Source organism: Tamandua tetradactyla, chromosome 7 (genome assembly GCF_023851605.1).
Source record: "Tamandua tetradactyla isolate mTamTet1 chromosome 7, mTamTet1.pri, whole genome shotgun sequence".
In the NCBI taxonomy this organism is placed as follows: Eukaryota; Metazoa; Chordata; class Mammalia; order Pilosa; family Myrmecophagidae; genus Tamandua; species Tamandua tetradactyla.
In genome coordinates this window covers 61,836,332-61,854,606 of record NC_135333.1, presented here as the reverse complement: position 1 = coordinate 61,854,606, position 18,275 = coordinate 61,836,332, and the positions used below count along the sequence as shown (strand labels likewise).

The window sequence follows — 18,275 nt, the reverse complement described above, 5'->3', positions numbered from 1 at the left end:
AAGGTTGGATGTCTCGTAGTTGTCAGGTACTTTGGCACTACAAATGGTCTGGATAGAGGCCATGCCCTGTAGAGTTAAATCGGCATTCAGGTAAATCACTGGATAAACAAAGGCAGATGAAGCCAGGATCATTGTACCTGGCCAAGTGAGCACTATCCCTCTCCTTCACCATTTCCCCAAACCCAGACTCCTTCTGGAGCTGAGTCCACCCCCACCACCCCACCACCCCTGAGTGTGGGCTCCCTGTGGATATGCACCTGCAGGTCCCAGTAATATCAGCCCCAAGCCCCACTAGAGTGAAGATGGCCATCATGGAAGCTGGGATGGTCATGTTTCTAGCTGCTGTTTAGATTTCCCAGTGTTCCATGAAAGCTCCTGAATCTCTTCCCTAAATAACAAAGCCCTGTTTGGTATTTGGTGAAGTGTTTGGAGCATAGTGCTCAACCGAGCAGAACTAAGCTGCTGACAAAATACTGTCTCAGCCATTTAATAATAATAGCTAACATTTGTATAGCGCTCTACAGTTTAACAAAGCACTTTAAACAAGCTGCCTCACTGGCTCTTCCCAGCAGCCATCTGAGATCCGAGGGCAGGGTTATCATATGTGCGGAAAACAGGCCGCCCAGAGGAGATGCTGAGTAATGCACTCAGGTCCCAGGGCTGGGAGACCCCTGGACCCAAATCTTTGCCGTTTGCTGCCCCCTCAGAAAGCGTCAGTGGTTATACCTGCTCCTTCCACCATGAGTTCGGTCCTTTTGCCTCTGTTCTCACCATCCCCTGCAATCCCTCACTTGCTGCCACCAGTTCATCTTCCCCTAACTCTCCTTTAATTGTGCCCTCTTCCTGCTTCAACACCTCAAATCACTCTCCGAGGATTCAGCCCAGACTGTCAGTACTGGAGCTGCGTCCTGTGTGGCCTGGCCGTGTGTCACTCTCCCACCCTACCCCTCACCACCACCAGCTTCATTCTCTTTGGCCAGATGGATTTTGCTCCATCCTCAGAGTTAGCTGTGGTCAGCTTGAGATCCAAGTGTTGGCTCTGTGTGAGATGGCAGGGGCAAGTCCTTTTTAAAAAAATAAAAATCTATTGAAGCTTCTTTGGTGTCTGGCAAGGGGTTAGTTAATTAGCAGCAAACCCCTTCTGAGTCAGTGAGTCAGAGATGATTGAGACGGGCGTCTGTCTGCATAGACGTACCAGCATCACCATGGAGTCAAGAGCAGGAAGAGGCCCCTGGATGGGCACTTCGTGAGCAAGGGACTGCCTGAAAGAGAGGCCAAGGGGAAAGAGGTCATGTGGCCACTGAACCCATACCAAGACCAGCAGTGGCTGTGGCCCTCAGCCCCCTGGTGGGACTTGGTGCAGCAGGAGCCATGGTCATTCTGCCCCTGGTCAGTGGACAGTGACCAGAGATGGCTCAGCTGGACCATCGTCCTGGCATATGCCCTTCCCTTGGTGAAGCTGGAGTGGATGGGTTTAAAGTGGGAAGGTGAGTTTGAAGCATGGACAGTCTAGGGGAGGAGGGCTCAGTGTGAGATCCCGTGTGCCCACGTATACCTCAGGCCAGGGTCTGGGGAGCGTGAGATTATCGGAAGCCCTTGGAAGCGGGAGGGGTGCTGTTCTAGTTTACAAGCTGCCAGAATGTGATGTACCAGAATGGTTTTTAAAACGGGAAATTTACTAAGTTGCAAGTTTATAGTTCTAAGGCCGTGATAATGTCCTAATTAAAGCAAGTCTATAAAAATGTCCAAATGAAGGCACCAACAAGAGGTTACCTTCACTCAAGAAAAGCCAATGAAGTTAAATTCAGGGTTTCTCTCTCAACTGGAAAGGCATATGGTGATGTCTGCTAGCTTTCTCTTCAGGCTTCTTATTTCACGAGGCTCCCTTGGGGGCACTTTCCTTCTTCATCTCCAAAGGTCTCTGACTGCTTGGGTTGTTGTGGTTGTCATGACTCTTTCACTTTTTCCAAAATGTTTCTTCTTTTAAAGGATTCCAGTAAACTAATCAAGACCCACCTGAAATGGGTGGAGTCACATCTCCCTCTAATCAAAGGTTAATACCCACAATTGAGTGTGTTGCATCTCTGTGGAGATAATCTAACCAAGTTTCCAATATACAGTGATGAATCAGAATTAAAAGAAGCAGCTGCTTCTACAAGATGGATTGGGATTAAAACGTGGCTTTTCTAGAGTACATAATCCTTTCAAACCGGCACAGGGGGCCAAGGGCATGTCCTAGGTACAAGCAGATGAAAGAACTTCCCTCCTTCTCATCCCTTCTGCCCATAGCCCGCATCCCACCCTTACCCCCCCCCCCAATACTGCACCACTGTACTGGTCCCTCCAAGCCAGGTTTTATGGGCTAAACTGATAATCTTGTTGTGTGTTACCATATTACTTCGTGTGAAAAATTTTTTTCCTGGATTCAAGACTAGTCTTTATTTTAATTTAAAGAAGAACTGTAAAATTATAAGGCACAGGTAATGCAATAATCATTATAGAAAAATTAGAAGACAGATAATAAAAAAGCAAAAAATAATAATAATAATTCAAAACCTTATCCCTCAGGAACAGTACTGTCATTATGTGTGTATTCTTCCAGCCTTTTCTGTGCAAACATAGAAATATATAACTTTTTAAAAAGATTCCTACTACACATACTAATATGTAATCTGCTTTTTTCTTTAAGTACAATGAATAGCCTTCTGTGACATTAAATATGCATGTACCCATCATTTCAATATTTGCCTAATATTGTATAATCTGAAGGTGTCATAATGTCCTTTGTGCCCTGTTTGGGTTGTTTCCACTGTTACCAATTGCAATGGAAAGAATAACTTTATGTATGCACCTCTTTTCACACTTGCTCATCTCCTGAGAATGAATTCCAGTAGTGGGATTTGTAGGTGAAAAATTATGCCTTTTGATATATATATTGCCAAAATGCACTTTAAAAAGCTTGTCCAAATCAAGATTTTCAACAGGAGAGGATGATATTTCCTGATTCTTCACACCATGCTAACTTTACTAATCTCAAAGGGAAATAATAGCTATGATATAGCCTTGGAAAATGTTTTCTGAACTAACGCTCATTGTCTTGATCCAAGAGCAACCCGCAGCTTCCTTATTTCTACCTAGTTAAGACAAACAAAATTTTGGTGCAATGAAGGAATTTAGCTAATTCCTGGAAGTGATGAGATGGGATTTACTCCGTATCTGAAATTTCCTTGAGAAAAGAACCGCAGTAAACATTCAATGGATTAATTTATGCCTTACAGCCTTTGTTTGACGACAACCTGCTTTTGACTTTTACTGAAATACAGCTGTAGGTATTTTCAAGCCCTTGTCAGTAAAGTGAGAAGCGCCCTGGACTCAGAGTCAGGAGCCTGTGCTTAGACCTGCCTCTGCCAATTATTACCTCTTAACCTGTGAACTTGGGCAGGCCCCTCCCTGCCGCTTTCTGCCGTGAAACAGCAAGGACAAGCCCCGGCATTGGTTCAAGGGTCCCAAGCTTGAACCCCTCTTCCCCTCCATGCTAGCTATACAATTTCAGGTGAAATATTTGGACTATGATCCTGTTTCTTCACTGGGGAAGTGATTATGCTATCTACCTCTCATAGAACTGTTATGAGGATTAAATTCCATTTGTAAAGAGTTTAACATATGATCATTTTTCCGTTTTCCTCTGCTCAAATGAGAGATTCAGTTCACTGATCTCTAAGGAGCCTGGTAGGTTCTGATTTCCTTAGGATTCCAAGTTAATGCAAGTGAGGTCCTGCCTTTGTAAGCATAGATTCTAGAAGTAGCTGTAGAATCCTAGTGCAAGGAGTAATGCTTTTTATTTTTTGCAATTTGCATGAGTAGCTGCAAGCTTTGGCACTCCAAGACTGGGCATTTTGCACAGCCCTGATTTGCTATGGTATTGTCCACGTGCTTCTTGAGCAGACGTTTATGGTTATCTTTGTGCCTTTGTGCTGTTTCATCTTCAAGTTTAGAAAACGAGTTTTCAGGAGGGTAAGGCCAGGACTGACATCTCCTTTGACACCTGCCCCTAAACTGTATTTCCCCTCTGCGTGGATCTGTGTGAGGGCCCCACATTCAGAGGTCACTAATTGGTTATTAGGGAGCCTGACTGACAGGGAATTTTCCGTGGGTCAGCCTTTCTGGTCCTGGCTGGGGCGGTTAATTCCCTGAAACTTGATGTTGATTTATTCCAGCCCCCAGTGGCGCCCTGCTGCTCTTGGCTGCATTTCGTTCTCACAGGTATCTTTCCAGGGGCTCGGTCCCATGCTGCTCAGGCAGGTTTCTACTTGTCCTAATGGGTTAAAACAATGAGCACGAATGTGGGATCAGTCATTTGTTGAGGGGGGGGGGGGGGGACAGACAACAGATTATTTCCAAATATTAGAGAACTAAGATAACTCAATTTTTAAAAATCTTTTTATTTTGAAATACTTTCAAACTTACAGGACAGTTGCAAAAATAATAAAAATCCATACAGAGAACTCTGACATTACCCTACATCCAGAAACACAGATCCACCGACTTTTAATGTTTTGCTGTCACTTCCCGTATCATTCTATCTATCCATTCCCCTCACTAAGTTTTAACCACTTTAATATTATCTTTAGAAATGTCTTGTCTTTGGTTCACCGAGCAGTATAATCTGGCCGATTACAAAATGAATGTAATTGCTGAGTCGTAATTGCAACCACGCTACCTGCCCTTTGATTTCTGACGTGTGCCTGTTGAAGATGGAGAATTTTGAGCCCCGTATTTCCACTTTGTGCACATTTTGGTGCTTTTTATTCTCTCTGTCACCTGTAATTGGAGTTCATCAAGTTACAGGTATGTCCTGAGTCTTTTTTTTGCTTCCAGCACTTTGCAGATTCACCCTAGGGATCCATTCATTCACTCTTTTCATTCACCCAACAAATGCCTATTAGAGAAATAACAGTAAAGGTTGCTTTGAACAAAGACTTTCTTTCTAAACTCATGGATTTGAATATACCTGGCAAAGAGTAGGGGCTCAGTGCACTCTTTAAAAACCAGCTACCATGGTTTTTGGTTGACTTTTGTCTAGCTCCTAAACTTTGATTGATTTGCCTAGATGAAACACATCCCTTCTTCAACAGAATACATTGACCGTCACTTAATCTTTTCTGATACATCTGAGCCACTATTTCGAGCATCAGTACTGTAGTGGAATGAGGGGCCCCCCATCCCCCACCCCACCCCCAAACTTTACAGGGTTTTTTGCTCCTACATTAAAGACTTCCAGAATGTTGTCTTTTTGAGCTCTGGCATTTGATTTTATAGTTTGTTTGCCTCTTTTCCTTGCAGTGAAATAGCAGATGCTTATTTCTTCCTCTGTCAGTATGTCTCTTTGTGATAACAAGCATCTTAAATTAATTTAGCACTTTTCACATGAATTATTTTATTTAATCCTCACATCAACGCTGCAAGGTAGATAGTATCATCTCCAATTTGTTTATTAAAAGGAGAAGAAAAAGAAAACAATTGAGGCTTTCAAGAGTTGAGCAACATGTCAGTGACTTCGTGGTTGAAGAGGGGACAGCGGGACTCAGGGCCAATTCTTGGATTCTAAGCTAGGGGCTCTTGCTACGCTAGCATTCTGCCTCCTTTTAGCAGCTCCTCTCCTTTCTAAAGTTTGCCACCGGTAATCTGCCACAAAGCTTGTTAACAATTGGGTGGGAAATGACTGAGTAAGAGTTTAAGTGGCTCCCTGAAGAAAATGATTGAGACTTAATACATGGTCTTTGTGACCGGTCTTTATTGTGCTGTTCAGTTTTCTTCTTTTTCTCTGATGTGTAAGCAAGGAAGATGGATAGCAGAAGGGTTGCCAGATTTAGGCATAAACAAAACAGACAACAGGACACCCAGTTAAATCTGAATTTCAGTGGTAAACAATGAATAATTTTTTAGCATAACTATATCCCAGATGATATTTGGGACATACATATACAAAAAAAATTTCTTGCTTATCTGAAATTTGAATGTAGCTGGGTATGCTGTATTTTATCTGCAGCCCTCCTAGCATAGCCCAAGCCAGGTGAGCAGTTGCTCTACCATCATGCTAGAACTGCCTTGATTGAAAGTGGGGACTGGGACAATAAATTGGTAGGTGGCAGAATCTATACTTTTAATTAGATAATGCTTCCTGGAATAGATGGATCTTGAGCTGCTATTTACATGGCAGTAGGAAATGATTTGGCAGCTGGTTAGAGAAGGAATTATTCATATGAAAAAAAGAGCAGCGAAGTGGAAAAGGCTGAAACACAGAGTCGTGCACATGCCAAATAAGGGTCAGTTTGCCTTGACTAAAAGTACATTACTTTTCCAATATAACAGTGTTTCGTTTCCTGCCTAATATAATGATCAGTTTGGTTCCTGTACTGGAAATTGAGAGAACTGTGCCACCTTCCCTACACACTCAAGTTGATTTGATGGTGATTGTTTGAAAATCTTTGGTTCCCTCAGGCAGCAAATGTAAAGAGCAGTCTTGCGTTGAAACTGGAATTAGGTTACTAAAGACATCTTCTAGGCAATCCAGAATATCTTGAAATCTAGGACATCGTTGTTTCCCAATAATGTCTTCTTGAGATCTCACGGCTCATACTTTTAAGGCTGATTGCTACCTACTACTCAGAAATTTACCTGCCATAGTCCCCGGAAAGGAAGTTTACTGGATATGTTGAGAATTGTCAGCCTGTAAAATGGAATGATATGGTAAAGAAGGGGCAGTTGTGAGAGTGTTTCCCACGCTGCAGTTTCACAGCGTCTTTGGGCATGTAACTCTGGGCTCAGTTGCATTCATAGGAGGTAGGAACTTGCCTTGTACTCTTGTCTGAATCTCTCTCCTCTTTCTCCCCAACCTTTTTCAAAATTGTGGATCTGTTTACATTAGAGAGCAAAAGATCGACCAATTCCTTTTTTATTTATATTCAACTAAGTTCTCTTGAGTGTTTATTATATACCAAGGGCATATGAAGCTGCAGCATCCAAAACCTTCTCTCATTCATTTGTTGAGTGTCAATTTGGGATAGGCGCTTCTACCCTCACTTCATCCTCACAGCAAACTCCACTTACAGGTGGGGGCGTGGGGGCTGAGGGGTCCCAAACGCCTCACAGCTCTTAAGCAGTAGGACTGAGATTCAAACTCATGACTTTTGACTCTAAATGTTGTACACTTTCTACAAGAATCCCCTCTCCAGTGACTGCAAACCCCAGCAGAACCGGCGGGAAGGAGTGGCCTTGGAATTGAACTGATTTAACTCCAATTTTTCGAAGAAATATTTACTTTGATGAGCACGTGCTGCTGCCCCAAGAGGCTAGTGTTGGGGTTTTCTTACTTGTACAGAAGTGTGGACATTGATTCAAGTGTTTCCCAAACGTCTTTGGCGTAGAAATAAAACTGGGAACACACAAGGTCACTGTCTCTGGCCATGAGCTCTGGGTCTCCAGGTTGAAGTAATCCGGAAAGGCTATGAGAAGGCCTGTTCCTGCTTCTTTGGAATCTCCTGCTCCATTTGAACCATCACTTCTTAGCCAGGGGTTGTGGGAACTTCTGAGGCTCAAGAAAAGGCTCAGTTCTGGGAGAGAAATGGACAAGGGATTGTGGCAAAGCACTTGCAGAGTGTGCAGAGGCCACGGAGGAATTTGAAGAGTCTGTAGAGCAGGAGTGACAGTCACTTCCCATGCCATGCGGGGGGCAGGCCCTCTCTTCTCTCCTCCTGCCATGCCAGGGCTTAACTCCTTCATAGCAGGGAGGGAGGGAAGTCCTGGTACCTCGGGGGGCAGGACGAGGGTGGTGGGAGATTCTTGGGGGGTTTAGGGCAGTGGCTATTCACCAGTCATTCTAAAGTATTTTTTACGTGGGCAGGCACCAGGAATCGAACCCGGGTCCTCTTGCTGAGCCACCGTGGCCCCCCCTAAAGTATTTTAATAGTTTAAATCCTTAAATACGAAGTGCTTTGTTACATATATTAACTTGGGGGGACCTCACAGTCACTCCAGGAGGTAGATTCTGTTACTATCTCCATTGAACAGATGTTGAAACTGAGGCACAGAGCATGTTAGTAACTTGCCCAAGATCCCATCTAGAGAGTGGCAGAGCTAGATTTGGATCCATCTGCTTAATTTTGACGACCGTGCTCTTAATTACAAGGTGATTTTGGTCTCCTTATGCAAATTGCCTACTACAGTCTCTGGAGGTTGATCTAAGCTGGCCACCAGAAAGAGTTCGTTTCAAGATAGTGACACAATTGGGTCATAGCTGAGCGCCGGGGAGGGGGGGGGACCCTGCAATGCACGCCTGAGATCCTAAAAAGGAATAGGTCTGATGTTTATTCGTTTGAACCTTCGTGGGGTTTTCCTTTCTTCCCTGGGCCCAAATCCGAGGTCCAGGACCTGGTGGAAGGGGAAGTAGGACCCACCCAGCCCCTCAGGGCCCTGCCCAGCTCTCTGAAACCGTCATTAATCATCCCAGCCCCGGGCTGCGTCTGGGAAGGGACTCGGGCCATATGGTAGCGATCAGAGGAGATTTAAAGGAGTGTTTAAGATGCAAAGCCTGCTGCTGTTTTCCATCAGGAGTTCTCCAAGTTGCCTCAGAGATCACCAGGGAGCCCTGCCCTCCCAGACTCCCTGGAAACCTTCGCCAAGACCTTGCTCCCTGTAAAGGACTGCCGGTGGCCTGGCTGGCTGTGAGAGGAGCTCCGATGGCTGTGGGCTTAGGGGGAGAGGTGGAGGTGCCATGGTGGGGGCATGAGGTGCTCTGCAGAACTGCACCCTTTCTCCCCCACTCCCACCTCTCCACTCCTCTCCCCATCACCACCCTGGATGAGCTCACCTTTCGCAGGTCGTAAGGGAAGTGTATTCATAATCCCAGGGTTTGGGAACAATGAGTTTGGTATTTTTAAAAATTTGTGACCCCAGGAAAAGATCACCCAGATATTAAGCCTGGGTCGGGATGGCTGTGGCTCAGCCAAATATTTCATCGGTGTCTCTGAATGCCTCCTATGTATCTCAGTACGGTCAGTGACCTTCTACCACCTGAAAATGACTCTCTATGTCTGACAACGTGATGCAGGTTCTGTGGGGCTCAGCAGAGGGCCATGGAAAGTAGGAGTCAAGTGAGACTTAGACAATAGACCTTGATTTTTGTATCCACTTCATGGCAAAAGTGTTCAGGTATATACACAAATATACACAAAGCAGTGCGTGTGTGTGTGAGACCATCACTTCAGTTTCTCATTTGCCTCAAAGACTCCTTTGGGGCTGTCCTGGGATTGGAGCTATCTCACCTCCTGGTTTTTTACCAGGGTGCCCCCTCTTCTTAGAATGCCGGACCCGTACATAGCCCCTTTCCCCTGATTTGTGCCACTGAGCCTGCAGAACCCTCTTCTAAGGAGTGGGCGTTCCTCCCCATTTAGTATTGCATCCCTGCCTGTCTCCCACCCTGTTGTAATTCTTTGCTTCCTTAAGTTCCTCCAAGGCAGGGGCCATACCTCACCCCTTATAATATCTCCAGGGGATGTGAGACTATCATGCAATCTGCAGTTAGCAACAAAAGAATGAATGAATAATGAATGAATGAATGCTTCCTCACATCAGCATAGACTCTATGCCTTTTTCCACCTTTGCCAGTGAGAGAGAACTAAATGAGAATCCCAGCACCCATGGTTGCCCCCCCTACGGGTTGTTTCATTTCAACTCCACGTCAGCCAGACTCTGTGTGCTCTGTGCATGGCCTGTTCACAGAGTTCTTTATTTCATTTCAGCCTGTAGATAGTTCCAGGAGGCAACAGCAAAACCCAGACAGTTACAGAAACTTGCATTTTCTGGAAATGGATGGGGGAAGTAGCTGGGCTCTCCATGGTTACCTGTGGGTTTAGTGGGGCGTGTCCTGTGCGCAGCTAGCTCTGACTCCTGGAGGCTCGCAGCTCCAGGCCTGATGCCGTATGGGGGTTGCACAGGGCTCCTTTGATCTGGTCACGGGGTGCCTGTGAATCTCAGGAGTACAGGGGCTGTCAGGACCGACCTCACGGTTCATGCCTTGTATCTTAGTTTGCCGAAGCCGCTGTGACAAAGTACGACAGACTAGCTGACTTAAACACCACCAATTTTTTGCCTTGTGTTTCTGGAGGCTAGAAGTCTCAAATCAAGCTGTCAGCAGGGCCCTGCTTCCTCTTAAATTGGAGAATCTGTTCCATGCCTCTCGCCTGGCTTCCAGTGGGTGGCTAGGAAGCCTGGAGTTCCTTGGCTTGTGACAGGATAACTTGATCTCTGCCTCTTTCACCTGGCAGCCTCTCTCCCTCTGTGTCTCTCACTCTTTCTGTGTCCAGATCTCCTTTCCTTATAAGGGCACCAGTCATATTCAACTAAAGGCCCATCCTAATTCAGTTTGGCCTCCTTTTAACCAATAGCATCTTCAAAGATCCTATTTATAAATAAATTCACCTTCACACATTCAGGGATTAGTACTTGAATGTGTCTTTTGGAAAGGACACAATTCAATCAATTGCACCTTGGAATTCCTGGGAGGATTGGCCTTCTGGGTTCTGGAGCCTGGGCCCCACCTACATGACTAGGCCCCATTCCCTCTCTGCCTGATTCATGCCCAAGCTTCCAACAGCAGGCCAGGCCTGCCTGGGGGTCCCCGGTCAGCTTCTATTAGAGCACACATTCCTGTAGCCCCTTCCTGCCCTTGGGAACAGGTATCACTGTGTGTGTGTGTGTGTGTGTGTGTGTGTGTGTATGTTCATGTGCACACATGCACATGAAGCCAGGGGTGTCAGTCCTCATGCAGATTCCAGAAGAGGGGCCTGCGATACCAAAGGAGGAGCTGGGAGCAAGAGAATTTTGCCCTGTGGCTGTTAGAAACAGCTCTTGGAACTGCCAAGAGAACCAGCAATCCAGGAGTCTTCTGAGGTCCGAGAGAGCCTTATCCTGGCACAGCAGCCAAGTGACTACAGCAGGCCCACTCTGGGCCATAACAGTGCCCCTCCTTGCCCACCCGCAGTGGAAGGTGGGGGAGCCCCTGGCCTAGCTGCCAGCACCAGGATGGTTATTTACCAGGTGGGGAGGATCTGACTTCTGGGACCACCTCCAAACTGGATGGGTCACAGGTCTACAGGCCTTCCTCCCTTTTTAGGGCAAGGATGGGCAAGCCTGAGTCCTGGCCATAAGGATCCAGACGTTTGGCTGGAGTGTGTGGAGGAGTCCCCAGTGGTTTCCAGCATATGATTGAGTCACGCAGCTTCTCAACAACTGAGATGACCCATATGTGGAGGTGATTGGCACATTGAAGAAGCCCCTTTCCTGTTGGGGTTGATGGTGCCTTCTCACGGGGCTGCAGCACCTGGTGGAGAACTGCAGATAGCCTCCTCGAGGGAATAGGGAGCTTGCAGCTGTGTGGGGCAAGGATTTCAAGCGAGTAGTCGGCTCAAGAAAAGGCACTATATTAAAGCCTGGTTATGTTTAGAAGTCATCTAGAGAATGTTTGGCATGCTGGATATAAACTCATGCTTCCGGCTGCTTGCCACACTTTGAGATTTCTCCTGGCTCCTGGTGGGACCCAGAATGTGGGGTGCCCTGGAGAAGGAGCTGGGGATGTCTCAGGGGGAAAGTTCCTTTCTCAGGAACTGGGAGACAGTCAAAAAGTAACTCCTAAACTTGCTCCTTGCCTGGACTATAAGATATATCCCAGATATAAAATGGGGATGTGGATAGTTATAACCCAATAATGGCAGCATTTGAATTCCAGCAGGAAGAGTCTTCCTTTGAAGTTGACCAAATCCCTAAATGTCTCTGCAGTGGAATCCAGTTGGCACAGAGGACCTCTTAGAGATGGACGTTAGCTGCCAGGATTAATCTCTGGGGTTCATTTGGCCCAGAACACTGAAGAAAATGGCCGTTCCCTGACCCACATTGAATTGAAGGGTGGTGACCCCAGAAAAGATTGGGAGTTTTCTTTCCAAGAGCTCTCATTTGATGGATGGGCAAACTGACACCCAAAAAGAGAATGGCAATCTATGGAGGCTCACACAGGAACCAACAGCAGAGCCACGGCCAGAATTGCGGTTGCAGAACTGGATTGCTCTAACAGCATGTTCCCATACAGTGAAAGAATATTGCTAGGATGAAAAACAAAAACCCTGTTAGGATTGACATGTAACCAGAATGAAGCTCCATAGTCCTGTGTGAACTGAAATGTGGCTTGGAGAGTGGCCTTTAGCAGCTTTGGGTAGGGAAGGAGTTTGGGCTGGATTTTAACAGTATGTGACATTTTGATAGAATGTTGGTGAGATTTTTCAGTACCATCTCACTTGGGATCATCTTTTTTCAAGATTAAGAACAAAAATGGTAGGGCTCTGTCTTAGTTTTCCTGGCTGGTGTGACAAAAACCACACAGTGGTTGGCTGAGACACTGAGAATTTATCGGCTCATGTTTTGAGGCTAAGAGAAGTCCAAATCAAGGAGTTGGCAAGGCAATACTTTCTCCCCAAGGTCTGTAACTTTCTGGTGCTGGCTGCCAGCGATCCTTGGGGTTCCTTGGCTTGTAGCCCTGACTCATGTCACAGGGTGAGGTCCTTTCCTTTCTCTTAGAGGTTCCTGCAGACTTCCAGCTTTCCACTTGTCCCAATGTCGTTCTCTTTATAAGGCCTTCAGTAATAGGATTAAGATGCAACATCATTCATTTGGCCATACCTCAACTAAAAATAACATCTTCAAAAAGCCCTCTTTACAATGGCTTCACACCCAAAGGAAAGGGATTAAGATTAAGAATGTTTTTCTTGGGCACCTAATTCAACCTACCATATGCTTACATTGTGTTGTGGCCAATGCTTGTGTTTTCCAGGCCAGAGGCATCTTTGGTAGGGGTGCAACATGCAAAAGGAGAAAGAACCCCTCATACCTCAGCTCTGCCTTCTGAGATCTAAGCCCCATGCTTGGCATTGTCATGTTAGGAAATGTATTGCATGGACTCTGAAGGAAGGTTTTATGTAGTGGTCAGGAAAGCTTTGTAATCAGGCAGATCTGTCTTTAAATCCCAGCTCCATTATCCGATATCTTTAGAGTCTTGAGCTACTTCAGTTTTATAAGCCTCAGTTTCCTCATCCATAAAGTGGAGATAGAATTGTGGTCTCTGCATATAGTTGGTGGTCAAGAAATATTGCAGTCTGCTTAGGAGTGTGGAGATTTTTTATTTAGTCTTGGGGAGAAAAGAAGGGCATTTTCCCTGAGGTTGTATAGATGTAGTGGTTGCAGGGAGAATCAGAGAAAGAAATGAAGCAAAGAAAGCATAGCCCCAGCATCCACCAAAGAGACTCTTGCTATTGCATTCATTTTGGGGCATTCAACTCAGTGGCTTGTTTGGATAATTCTCATGGGAAGATGACCTTTTCCTTCTAGGAACATCCTTTTTTACTGACTTTTAAGGAATTAATTCTTTCTCACTACCTATTCCTCCTCTCATTTATAGTACCAGTGGGAGACCAGATACCCCACCTCCCTTCCATCAGTTGAGGAGTCCTTGGCTAAACCATTCCCAGCAGTAGGCAGCGACTATATTTATAGCACTCAACATTGATTGAGTGCTTATCACATGCCAGACCCCATGCTGGATAGTTTATATTACAGCAAGCTTATGAGGTAGGAAACTATTGCTGTCCCATTTTGCAGATGAGGAAGTTGAGGCATTAGAGAAGTCATATAACCTGAGCAGGAACACACAACTAGATGGTGACACTGCTGGGATTTGAACCCAGGCAGTCCAGCTCTTACCGTCTGTACCCTTAACCACTGTACCATATTACCTTTCAACTAATAGAAAGAGAAAGAGCAAATGGGGAGAATGATAGGAAATGGAAGAGGAAATACCTTGGGTTTGGAAGTCAGTTATTTACTTGAGCTGTATAGTCCAGTTGCCCAAATTACTTGTTGGGCGGCTGAGCGCCCCTTACACGGATAACAGATGCTTCCTGCAGGCTCAGCAATTACTGACCTGAACCGAGGCCCCCGTTTCTCTAAACCCTTCTCCCCTGAACAGCACCTGAGCTCTGTTCCCTTTACCAGGTACCCTCCAATCATCCCAGCTCCATAGCTCCCTGGGCCACAGCCTTACACCACTGGACACTAGAATCTTTGAAGTTGGCAAAGAACATGAGATCTCCCAGTTCATTTTTCCCTCAACTCAAGAAGCCCTCTGCAGTCTTCTTGGCAGGACCTGCCTGAATCATCCAAAGAGCCTGGAGGCTCCTTTGAGTGCCCATCTAATTGTTAGAAAGCTCTTATTGATAAACTCAAGCCGAAGCTGCCTCAAAGTGGTTTCAACAACTGGCCCTGGCCAGACCCTCTGGTCCAATCCCTTGGGGCCCTTAAGAAGGCAGTTGTTGAATGAACCATTTCAGATGCTCTAATTCAAGGGCTCTCAGCCTCAGACAGTTGACCTTTGGGGCCAGATCATTCTGTGTGGTGGGGGTGTCCTGTGCATTGTAGAATGTTTAGCAGCACCCCTGGCCTCTACCCATTGATGCCTGTAGCATTCCTCACCCCCAGCCCAGTTGTAAAACCACGAATGTCTCCAGACACTGCCAGGTGTCCCCTGGTGGGCAGAGGGCAGAATTGCCCTCGGCTGAGAACCACTGCTCTAAGCCTGCTTTGCCCACTGCTCAGAGGACTGCCCCAAGCCTCTGACAACTGTTGCTAAAGAGAAATCACCTCCCTCCATCCTGAATCCACTGAAGTGCTGCATCCCTAGGGTCTAAAAGTAAAAAGCCAGGAGTCCTTGCTGCCTTTATCTGGGCCCCAGACGCCCTGGCAGGAAATGGAGGTGTGAGGGGTGAGTCCCTAGGCGTCTCCTCCAGGGCGGCTCACCCGGCTTGATAAGGGATGATTTTTTTTTCAAGGAAGATAAAGTTATGAGAGGGTGGTTGTTTCTAATGCCTTCTTTCCCATGTATCCTTCCTCCAGAACTTTTCTGCAGTGATTGTCTCGTTTAGTTTGGTGTCTAAAATACTGCAAAGTGGAAAATGTCATGAGCATTTCTTGTCTTGACTTGGTTTCAAGAGAACGTATCTTCTCCTAGACAGGATCTGCATTTCTGCATTCCCTCAGACTGTCCCTTTCCCCACCCTGGCCCCAAACCCATGTCCCCTGCCTCTCCCACATTCTCTGGACCAAGAATTATCCAGTGAGGAAACTGGAGCAAGGAAGAGAGTTCTCAGACCCCAGGAAAGGCCTGAGAACCGAAGCCAGGACTCCCTTCCTATTTCAGTCAGCCCAGGACAGAAGGCCCGAGTAACCTGCATTGTTCCCTGTGGCCTGGCTCAGTAATGTGCTGGCTGAAATGCCCATTTTTCACCCCAAATGCAGCATAGTTGCTCCTGTCCCCAAAGCCACAGCATTTCCTGCATGTGCTTCTAATGTGCTCTGAGCAACTTGGTAAGAAAACGCACTGTGTGGGGCTTCCAAGACTAGATGCTCATGTCGTGTTCCAGAACCTGCTCTGTGGGCCTTTGGTGGGAGGCCTCTGCTGGAAAACGCCACCCCATTAGCTCCATGTGGCTCTGTCATCACCTCCCCTCGGCCTGACACCCCTCCCCATTCAATTAATGAGGTCTCCAGGGCTGCCAAGGTCACCAGAAGGTCTGTAGGGTGAGCCCTCAATTGACAAGCCCTCTGGGAAGGCACTTCCCCTCTAATTAAATTCTTATGCCTAAAAAATGAAATATCTTCATCAATCATATAAAACAAGCTGCCTGCCTTTGATGTGTATGGGTTGCCAGAAGATTTTGTAAACATCACTTAATGAAGCTGGAATTTGATGAATTCCATGTATTACTGCTATCATCCCCTTTCATGAGTAAGAACTTCCACCCTTCATCTTGGAGGGACCCCTGAGTAAGCACTGGGTTATTTGTGGGGGGAAACAGATCCTGTGTGCAGATGAGCATCTGAGGCTAACCCTGCCCTACCTCCTCCTCGGTATTCCCGGTTTGCAACGTTGGGTAAGGATGCTTACCCCAGCTTTCTCAGAGCAGTGGTGAGGATCCAATTAAACTCTGCAAGACAGTGCTTTTTCAAGTCTAAAGTGTATAGACGGGATTGATGGGTTGTTACTGTGGAAGAAAGTGGGGAGGGTTATTTTAAGGTGTCTGCTGTTTTGAAGGACAAAATAATCTTGATTGAATGCCTACCATGTACCCAGCAGTGGGCTGGCGTGTATGTGTTGGGGGGTGGGGAAGGGGTCACCTACCCGAATCTGCATCAAGGCAATGTCAGATGGGCAGGGGTGTAAAGGAGGACCAGGGCCCTCTGGCTGGGAGGCCAAGGGTGTGTCTTAGGGAAGGTGGCATCAAGGTGGGGATTCCATACAGACAGATGGTGGACTGTGCTGAGACACTCATTCACCCCGCCGAGGTCTCCTAACACCTGACTCAGGTGTGTATGTGTGTCTGTGGGCAGGTCTGAAGCCCGTGATGCCTGGTGCGGCAGGGTGGGGGCCTGTGTCTCCTTGGCTCTGCTTCTCTACTCCTTTCTGCCCCATGCCAGGAGCCCTCGTGCTGCTTCCTGGAATGGGGCCCAGATGGAGCTAGGAAGAAGGGTGTTGTGTGACCCTTGGGAGCCCAAAGCAGGGCTTGTCCTGTAGGAGGTGGAGAGGGAGGAGGCTTCCCGGCCAAGCTTCAACCAAGTCAAAGCCCGAAGGGCCCATGGAACAGGCAGGTCGGGAGCCTCTGCCCAGGGGAGAGAATTGCCAGATGCTTCCTTCCCCCAATGATGTGGGGACGGAGGAGAGCACTGTCTCTCTGTGTGTGTGTGTGTGTGTGTGTGTGTGTATGGGAGGGGGGAGGTTCCCGGTGAGGTGGGGCATGAACCATGCCTGAATTGTGCACAGGATTTGAAGCGGGCCGGGAGTGGGAGGGATCAGGAGTGGAAGATGCAGGGCACGGGCAGGGCTGGGGACGGACAAGGCGCACCCAGGAAATAGAGGTGAGATCTGCCCCGCCAGGCCTGAAGCGCGGCTGGGAAGCCCACCTCCTGACTCCTGAATGCCAGGTGATGGCGCTTCAACCCGGCGCTGCAGGCGGCAAGGTCTTCTTTGTTGTGGCGGGAGAGGCGACATCAGGGGACATTCAAGGTGTTCTAGCACGACTGATCTAGCACTGTTCACGTGGCTCGGAGGAAAGAGACTCTGGAGTCGGGTATGGTTAGGTGGTCATCACCACGAGGCAGGAGCCGGGGAAGATGGCGGGAATGGGGAAGACGCCTCCCAGAGCAGATCGACAGGAAACAAGGGGGTGGAGGAAGGAGTAAGGGGACCTCATCCCTAGAAGTTCCTAAACCGATGGAAGCCCCACCTTCCGTATCAGTTCTGCACTACTAAACCGCCAGCACCCCTCCCTCAGGATGACATGCCCTCAAATTGCTGCTCCCCTTCCTGAATCCTGTCCCAGAAGCTTGTGCAAAGTGGGAAATGGAGAGCAGACAGCCAGGCGAACTGGGCTTCATGTAGCCGCCAGCGTCCCTGGGTCATTCTCCAGCCACCTGCCTGGAGTTTTGCTAAGCCAAATCTTTCTTTAGAAGAGTGAGCAAACCAGCTGGCCAGGGACACTCTGCAGTGCATAATAATTGCACTGGATGGGGGGTGACTTTTAAAAAGGGACTGAGAATCTAGACAGAACTGAATTGAATTCCATCTTGGGGAGCCAGAGATCAAGAGAGGGAGTATGTTTGCCTGGACATGCTCTTTCCATCTGCATTTGGGGTTGTGAGAAGCCTGTGCCAGATGAGGCCACAAGGATGGTTTAGCCCACTGTCGATAGAGCCTTCGAGTGTGGCAGAGACTAGAAATGGGATCCATCCCTTTCTCCTCCCCAGCAGGGAGAGCCGAGACACTCCTGCCAACAGGGTTGATTATAATTTAATTTTAATGAACACAACTAGACAATGCCATTTCTTAGCCTTGCCTAATACTGGTTTTTGCTTTCTCTTGAACCAAGACTGGCCTTTGAGCTGATTTGAAACTGTTGTGTACCCCAGAAAAGCCATGTTCTTCAATCCTGATTCTGTATTTGTTGGGTGGGATTTTTTGGTTAAGTTGTTTCCATGGAGATGTGACCTACCCAGTTGTGGGTGGGACCTTTCCATGGAGATGTGTCTCCACCCATTCAAGGTGTGTCACTTATTAGTCCTCTAAGAGGGAGCCATTTTGGAAAAAGTTTTAGAGCACACACAGCTAGAGATGGCGGAGA

The 18,275-nt window shown here is 47.2% G+C and overlaps 1 protein-coding gene and 1 long non-coding RNA gene across 4 annotated transcripts in view; one reads left to right on the top strand and one right to left on the bottom strand.

The window, feature by feature from the left end:
• CACNA1C (calcium voltage-gated channel subunit alpha1 C) overlaps positions 1-18,275 on the top strand; it is a 739,906-nt gene that overhangs the window by 386,631 nt on the left and 335,000 nt on the right. The gene's annotated exons all lie outside the window — the stretch shown is intronic.
• LOC143691308 (uncharacterized) lies at positions 1,208-17,387 on the bottom strand. Of its 2 annotated transcripts, none has more exons than XR_013179455.1 (3): positions 17,059-17,387; positions 16,046-16,142; positions 1,208-1,262 (listed from the first exon to the last, which is right to left on the bottom strand). It is a non-coding gene; the product is annotated as an uncharacterized LOC143691308 (long non-coding RNA). The 2 variants fall into 2 exon arrangements; XR_013179454.1 differs by lacking the exon at positions 1,208-1,262 and adding an exon at positions 12,244-12,684.